Source organism: Notamacropus eugenii, chromosome 4 (genome assembly GCF_028372415.1).
Source record: "Notamacropus eugenii isolate mMacEug1 chromosome 4, mMacEug1.pri_v2, whole genome shotgun sequence".
Classification (NCBI taxonomy): domain Eukaryota; kingdom Metazoa; phylum Chordata; class Mammalia; order Diprotodontia; family Macropodidae; genus Notamacropus; species Notamacropus eugenii.
In genome coordinates, this window is record NC_092875.1 from 164,212,623 (window position 1) to 164,221,014 (window position 8,392).

The 8,392-nt window shown below is 38.2% G+C and overlaps 1 pseudogene; it reads right to left on the reverse strand.

Moving 5' to 3' along the window:
* Window positions 1-538: 538 nt before the first annotated feature.
* LOC140502371 (high mobility group protein B1 pseudogene) lies at window positions 539-4,576 on the reverse strand (annotated as a pseudogene).
* Between the last annotated feature and the right edge of the window lie 3,816 nt (window positions 4,577-8,392).

Here is an 8,392-nt window from a genome sequence, read left to right on the forward strand (position 1 = left end):
TAAGGACACAGAGACAATAATACTTAGTATTGCAGACCCTTGTATGTAGTTCAGTGGTCTAAAAGATCTGAAAGACTTTATTTTAATTTTTAAAAAATTGTATTTATTTAGAAGCTTTCAGAATGTCAACAGAACAACTGCAGCTTTTTCCTTTTTTGCTCTTATAGAGTAGTATTCAGTTAGTGAAACAACAATTATTTCACATGCTGCATCAAAGACAACTGAAAATGATAAGAACCTACATCCTCATATAAAATTAATTTGTGCTATGTACCATGAACTTGTTTTCAATATTCATGACAATTTACTGCCCCTATACTGTACCAGGCAAGGTAGCAACTACTGAAAATACCACTGAAAGAAGGGTTATCTAAAGACATATTTGGTAGCATGTTAACTATATAAAAAAAAGAAATCAAACAGTTTAAAAATAAAATTTACACAGCCTTACATTTCTTTTTTTTCCTCTAAAAGGAATGAGTTGTGTACAGAGGGGATAAATGCTTTATAGATCAGAAAAAACTGCTCTAGAACTAACTTATTCAGCTTCATCTTCTTCCTCCTCATGTTCATTCCCCCTTCTCATCTTCATCTTCCTTGTCTTCTTCCTTTTCCTTCTTTTTCTTGCCATTCTTGGCTTTGACAACCTCTACCTTTCTATCTATATCAGGTTTTCCTTTTTGCCCAGTATGTAGTGATAGCCTTTTCATATTTTTCCTGCGGTGTAGCTGCCTTTTGTTCATAAGGTTCCTTGTCATCTGCAGCAGTATTATTCCACATTTCTCCTAATGTTTTTTCTTTTGTTACATCTCTAGTAGAAAGACCAGGATGCTTTTCTTTGATTTTTGGACAAGACTCAGAACAGAATAAGAAAAATATCTAAGGAAACCTCTTCGGTTGATAGGTATTCTTAAATTTATTTTTTTGTTTCTCCTTTTAGGTGATATGTAGGCTTTCATTTCTCCTTCATAATGAACCTTATCAGTTTTGGCCATGTCTTCAAATTTTCCTTTCTCATTACCAGACTTTATTTTCCACCTTTCTGATCATTAAAAAAAAAAAAAATTCCGAGTTCACAGAAGCATCTGGACACTACTTGTGTTTCTCTGGGCAGGTTTGAACAAAAAAGGACTATGAAGACATTTGCCCTCTCAGCTTCTCAGGATACTTTTGCCCATTGTTGATTACTTTCCCCCAGTGCCACACAGAGTAGCCCAATATTGCCTGGCTCTTACTTGCCCTGGCACTGTTTCTATGGAGCTCAGTGTACTGTAATGGCTGAGAGCGCCAGCCAGGCGCCAAGATCTGAAAGACTTTTAAAAAAATAAAAGCCCAACACCACCAGCCCTTTCACCCCTCCCCCCATGAATGATCTGACATCTTTTTTTCCTTAATTCATGTGTATTTCAAAGAAAATATAATTTGGTTTCCTTTTTATAGTTGTTATTTTGTAGGAGGCTGTATATCCCTGTATGAACTTTTGAGAATGTCTGCAGATAGAAATGTCTTTTTTTCAGTAGTTTACTACTAAAGTGTGTACAGATGAAATATTTGACAAAATCAAAGAATATTGGAGGTAGAGGAGATTTGGAAATCATTTCATAGCTGAGGAAATGAGACCCAGAGTGAGCAACTTGAAGAAGTCTGTATTAAGAAAATGTGTCACTCCTCAAATTTAACTATCTAAACTAGGGGAGTTATATTCTGAGATCCTAAGGTAAGTTTTATTGGGCTTTTGGGTGAAATCAATTCATGTTATCCAACTTCAACTGGGCCCTCACTGCCACAAGGCAAATCTTTTACTGTTCTTTAATTGATTTATTAGGGGCAGCTAGGTGGCACAAGGGTCAAGTGCTGGGCCTGGAATCAGGAGGACTCATCTTCCTGAATTCAAATCTGGCCTCAGACACTTACTAGTTGTGTGACCCTGTTACTTAACTTACAAGTTACTTAACCCTGTTTGCCGCAGTTTCCTCATCTGAAAATGAGCTGGAGAAGGAAATGGCAAGCCATTTCAGTATCTGCCATGATAACCTCAAATAGGGTCACAGAACTGGACACATCTGAAAACGACTAACGAAACAACAACAAAAAATTGACTCATTATCTCAATCCCCACAGAAGTTATTCGAACCTTTCCTCCTCATATCCCCCACAACAGGACCTCCCCATCTAAGGAGCCTGCCTCTAACTTAACTAAGAAAATTAAACTATTGGAAACTTCCTCTTTCTCCTCCTCATCTAAAACCCCTAACAACAGTCATCCCACACTCTTCTCCTCCTTTTCCCCATTCTCCATATAATTTGCCCAAATGATTTTCCTTAAGCCCAGGTCTGAACACTTCCTTCTCCCCTGCTTAATATAGCCCAGTGACTCTCTATTGCCTCTAAGACAAAAGTACAAATCTGTCTGTTCACCATCTGGCACCTGTCTATTTTTTTAGCCCCACTGTATATTATTTCTCCTCTCCAGCACCCTATGATCCAATCAAACTTGCCTTCTCTTTGTTCCTCACACAGGATGCTCCATGTCTGTCTCTCCATCTGTTTCCATTCCTGGAGTGTGCTCCCTTGTCATAAAATCCTTCCATTCATTCAAGAAATAGCTCCAACCCTCCCTTCTGTGTGAATCCTTTCCTGATTCCCCCAATGGCTAGTTCTATCCACCTTAAACTTTCTTATATTTAACTCGGTCATGTTTATTTGTATGTATTTTCTTTATGTTTCTTCTGTATAAACTTATGCATGTCTTTGCTATTATATACGTTCTTTGGCAGAAGGATTTTTTAAATATTTTTGTTCTTTGTACCCCAGGGTCTAGCACAATGCTTAGAATTCTGTAAGTGTTTGAAAAATGCTTGTTGATGGATTGATTTAGAATTTGGACAGTCTTGGGATTCTTTCTGTTTAGTTCTCCTTCCCTCCCCTCCAGTCTGACTATATTTTAAGAGGGAATTGTCATTAGCAGGAATGGAAAGCAAACAAATATATAACTCTAGTTTAGAAGATCTCCAAAGCTTTTGAGATTATATATAGGAATCAGGCCAACCACTCCTCTTAGAAATAAGTTTATCTAAGGTAACTTTTTTTCTACTTGAAAATCAAGTTTCTGTTATCTGGCTGTTAGAGCAGCCTTGAAATCAATTAGATAGCTTGAAGAGGCCATGTTGTTTTACCCTTTGAAAAGTGAACTTTAAGTAAAACAAATCTGTTTCTGAAAGTAAACAGAATCACCAGCTGGAAAAACACTTAAAAGGCAAGGAAGAGGTCAAGAGCCTGACTTATCTCTAGCCCTTCATAAACAAAAAAAAAATAGAGAATTATGTAAGGCAGATGTCATGACCTATAGCTATATCAGGTGAGAAGGAAAATGATACACATGAAAACTTTTGATAGAACTTTTGATAAAGTTATTTATAGAGCTCTGACAAAAAAAAAAAAATATGAGAAAAAGGAAAGGTCTCTGAGGACCCTGCCTAAACTGAAGAGGAGCAATCCTGATTTTGCTTGCTTGGCAATTCATATTGCAGGAGCTGAACTGTTGGTCCCTAGTGACTTAGGTCACCTCAGGGGCTCCTAAAGTGTCTCTTCCCTGCCCCTAACTGTGACTAGAGAATATACAACCAGAGCTGAGAACTCTGCAACCTTCTCCTCCCTATCGGATCCAGAGCTAACTAGGGAATCATTGGGTATGCGGTGATTGGAGGACAAAATCAATGTCATCTAATAATAACAATATTTACATAGCATTGTAGGGTTTGCAAAGAACTTTACATACATGAACTCATTAGATTTGGTTTTAATGCCCTGATGTCTCCAGGCATTAACCACCTTTCTTCTCTTACCCCTAAATTTGTGATAGCAGAAGGAGAAGAGCTCTCTGGCAGGAAAGCAGAGGGTGGAAAATAGTAAGAAGTCATATTACATTACATCTAGAGGAGGGGAGAGGGTGTGATTCAGATATCAAAGGGCTGCATGTGACTCTTGCATTCTAAGAGCAGGTGGCTCTTTGACCTCTGGCTAGGCTATCTCTGTCCTCAAGCCCCATCTTCCTCAATTCTTTGGGTTTAATGCCTCATACCATTGTCCTCTTAGTGGAATGCTGCTGTCGTAATATATTAGTAGAAGTAAGATTAGATAAGTGGTAAAACATGTTGAACACTCACACTCTTATCTCCTGTGTTCTCTTCTCCCTCTTCCTCTCCTCCTCTTTTCTTCTGTCTCTCAATATTAACATTAGAAGCAGTGCTTTTACATGAAATTTAGAAATCTTACTCGTGTTCTTGGAGTAAAACTCAAACATCTATAACATCTGGTCAAAGTGGCTAGATGCCCTTGCTCCGTAGCTGACATGGTTTCCTTTTTTTTTTCGGTTTCACATGCCAGGAGTGGTTAGCTAGACATTCCTCAGGATTAAGTTGTCGAAGTGATCTGAGTAGTAGGCTAGACACACCTCATTGTGAAGCTCACTGGGCACATGTACCACCAAAGCAGCCCCAGTTGTGTTCATGGTGGTTGGACACAGCCCCACCTTCTGCTTATCCCAGTGCCCTCCAGTGGCTTGTTGCCGTTGCATCTGTCCAGTTTTCTCTGGTTTTTTAACTCATTTACTGCCCTGTTTTTTCTTTTGTTGTTTGTACCATTGGTGAGGACAAAGAGCTAAATTAACCTGGGATGAGCTAGGAGAAGATCATCAGAGAATGAGGATAAGATGGCACAGTTGGAATTCATGATGGGTTTTCAGTAAAGAGGATTTAGAAATAGATGGTTCTGGTCTTGGTGGCCGCAAAAAGCAGGCTAAAGGGAATTATTCATCATGTGATTTGAAATCACAGTAATTATAAACAAAATTAGACATCCCTTTCCTCAATGTTCTATGCTTAGTGTTATTCAGATTTAAAAGAAAATATTACCTCTGTTTCTTTCTAACTTACAATCTAAAAAAGATACCTTGGGCATTTTATGATATGTACTAGAGTTGGGCTATAATAATGAATGAGCATTGGATTTAGGGTTGGAAGGACTTAGAATCATTGAGGAGGTCACTTGGCCTTCCTGGTCCTTACTTATCTGCAAAATGAAGAGATCTGATAAGATCCTTCCAACTCTAAATCTTATGAAAATCACTTTTGAAAAAAAGGTTTCACTTTACTACATCAATTTTTTTTCTTACAGTTGTGTAGATATCTAAGAGAAGTGGAACTTGGAGCAGGACAGGATGACCACTTTTTATTTCTTTTTTAATGTTCATTTTTGCTTTAATAGTCTGCCCATGAATCCTAAAACAATAAGCCTTTGGTGTCCTTTTCCATGAGCCTTCTTCCTATAATGGGTAGTAATTGCTGCCATTTACTTTTAATGACTTTGCTAAAATTTGTATTTATTTTGATTTCTTTGGTAGATGGATGTGCATGCAAGGTCAGAATTTAGATTTTTATCTTATTTACAATTGCTATCTTATCCTTTGTACCTAAACCTTGTGCCTGAAGCATTCATACTGCTTTTTGCCAGCACAGATTTTTAACAAGGAGTCTGCTATGTATGTATGATCATGTAATTTCCTTAACTTTCCTTGAAAGTCAAATGTTGCTAATACCAATTACTTTGAATTTGTTTTGATTCTCTTGCCCTCAGTTACAGTGTAATCAAAGAACCATAGAACCTCACAGTTGGAAGGGACCCCAGAGATCACCTCCTACCCCTCATATATAAAGAAGAATGTTGTCTACAACATCCCCATCAAATGTTCATCTAAGCCTTTATATGGAGACCTTCGATGACAGGGAGGTCAGGACTTCTCAGGGCAGCCTGTTCCTTGTTTGGATAGCTCTAATTATTGTGTTTTTCTTTTTATCAGGCTGAAATCTGCCTTCCTGGAATGTCCACCCATTGTTCCTTGTTTTGTGCTCTGGAGCAAATCAAACAAGATTAATCTTTTTTTTCCAAATGATTACCTTCCAAATACTTGAAAATGACTCTCATGTTTCTCTTGAACTTCATAGTATTTAGAGCTAAAAGGAACTTAGAGATCATTTAGTCTGACTTTCATTTTGTAGATGATTAAACTGGAGCCCAGAGAGGTTAAGGGACTTGTTCAAAGTTACACAGTAAACAGGAGAGCTGTGATTTCAACCAAAATTTACTGACTGCTAAGTCAATGCACTTTTCATTGATTTAAGCAGCCTTCTCTTCATCATCCTAAACATAGTTTAGCAAGTTCTCACATATTATTATAGAGTCCAGCCTTATCTCATCCTGGTCACCCTCTCCTGGATCATAATCTGGATTTTATCAATGCCTTTAGTAAAATGTGACACCTAGAACCTGAAACAGCATTCTAGGTGGTGTACTTTAACCAGAGCTGAGAGCACAGAGAGAATCACAACCTTCTTCATAGCATCCCACAAACAGCTATTAGTGGTGTCTACATTGGAAGTCAAGGACTGCCTCTCATGGAGATTCAAAGACTCCAGCAAAGATAATCTATACCAATGATAGGCAACTCAAATAGAAAAATTAAAAATTTATAAATAATTTATTGTTTATTTATTAGTATTTTATTATTTGTTAAATATTTCCCAGGGTTGGAGAGAGAATGAGTGCAAGAATGGGGCCAAACCCAAAGACTCTGTTCCTCTTGTTTTCCCCAACCTGACCCCCAGACCGGAGCTCACTTGATAGTTTATAGATGAGTCACAGGTTTCCTTTAGCCAGACTAAGCATATTTCCTGTCAATATCACTCCAGTTAATCAATGACTTTTTGATCTTAGTCAAAAGCAGGGATTCTTAAACTAAGGTCCACTGACCTTAGGGGATCTGTGGATATATTTTAGAGGAGTCTGTGAACTTTACAACTTTGTTTAAGGATAATTGGTTTCGTTTGTAATCCTATGTATCTTATTTTATGCATTTAAAAACATTATTCTGAGAAAGGTTCCATCATTATTGTTGTTATTCAGTTGTTTCCAACTCTTCAAGACCCTGTTTGGGGTTTTCTTAATAATAATACTGGCTTGTCATTTCCTTCTCCAGCTCATTTTACAGATGAAGAAACTGAGGCAAACACAGTTAAGTGACTTGCCCAGGGTCACACAGCTAGTAAATGTCTGAGGCCAGATTTGAACTCAGAAAGAGGAGTCTTTCTCACTCTAGATCCCATACTTCATGCCCTGCACCACTTAGCTGCCCCACAAAAGGCTCTGTAGGTTTCATATAAAAACACTTAAGAACCTCTTTTTAAAAATCTTTGATTGAATAAAGGTTGTTGAGAGGTATTTGATTTAGCTGTTCTTCTAACTTCTGATCTGATTGAATGTATTGGGACTAAATGGTGTGAAGTGATTTCATACAATTTCAGAAGAAGTAAATTGTAAATAATCATATAAAAAGCATTTGAACTTCATGAGTAATCAAAGAAATGCAAAATAAGACAAATTTGAGGTATAAAGTGTTAAAACTCCATGTCACTTGTGTTGCTGAAATAATAGACAGATGACTATGTGAAAGGTCTTAAAGGATCTGCCCATCTATCTTAACAAACACCTCAGCAAATATCTAAGCAAGAAAACCAAAGAAGAACGACATGAAGCTCTCATATACAGATTAGGGCAGCACAAGAAGCCAGCCAGAAGCCCAAGGGAGCTCAGAGTAGGGGAAATGCTGAGGGGTGGGGTGGAAATCAGTGGAAGTTCTTTTCTATGAACTCTGTTAAATGGTTCCTGAAATCAGGATCTCATTCATGACCTGTTGGAATCATAGTCATGGGTCTTTGTCCAAAGAAATGGGGCTCAGCAGTGCATATATTTCTGGAGCTCTCCAATAGATCTGAAGTCAGGTCTCCTACGAGAGCCACAGTGACATTCAGGGCCAATGCAAGCAGGCTGCAAACTAGAAGAGGGATGATCCTGCAAGAAGTCTGAGATCAACATTAGCTATGTCCAGTATCCACTGTCAAGTGGATACTGTGGCCTGTGAAGGCCGCAGCAGGGGAACAAAATCACTTTTGAGTTGAGTATTGTGCAAAGAAGAGACAAAGACAGGATAAGCTCAACATCAACGCTGGGTCACCAGGAGACAGAGATAGAGGCAAAAGATTATGGCAGAGGATAGATCTTTATGAATTAACACCAAAGGATGATAATCATTAAAATGCTTACTCAGCACCCTCCCTTTACTAGCCACAAAGTTCCTACAAGACAAAATTCAACCTTTTGGCTTGTACTATCTTCTGCCTAGGGTGGGCCTAATGTTAGGGACCCTCAAGGCAACAGACACTGTCCAGAGCACCTTTCCTCTGTCCTCTTGCATCCCTGAAAAAAGTGACAGACACAAATTCATCCCAGTCAGAGAAAAAAAGAGAAAAATCAAGGGAAGAACTGGGGTAGGTGAGTA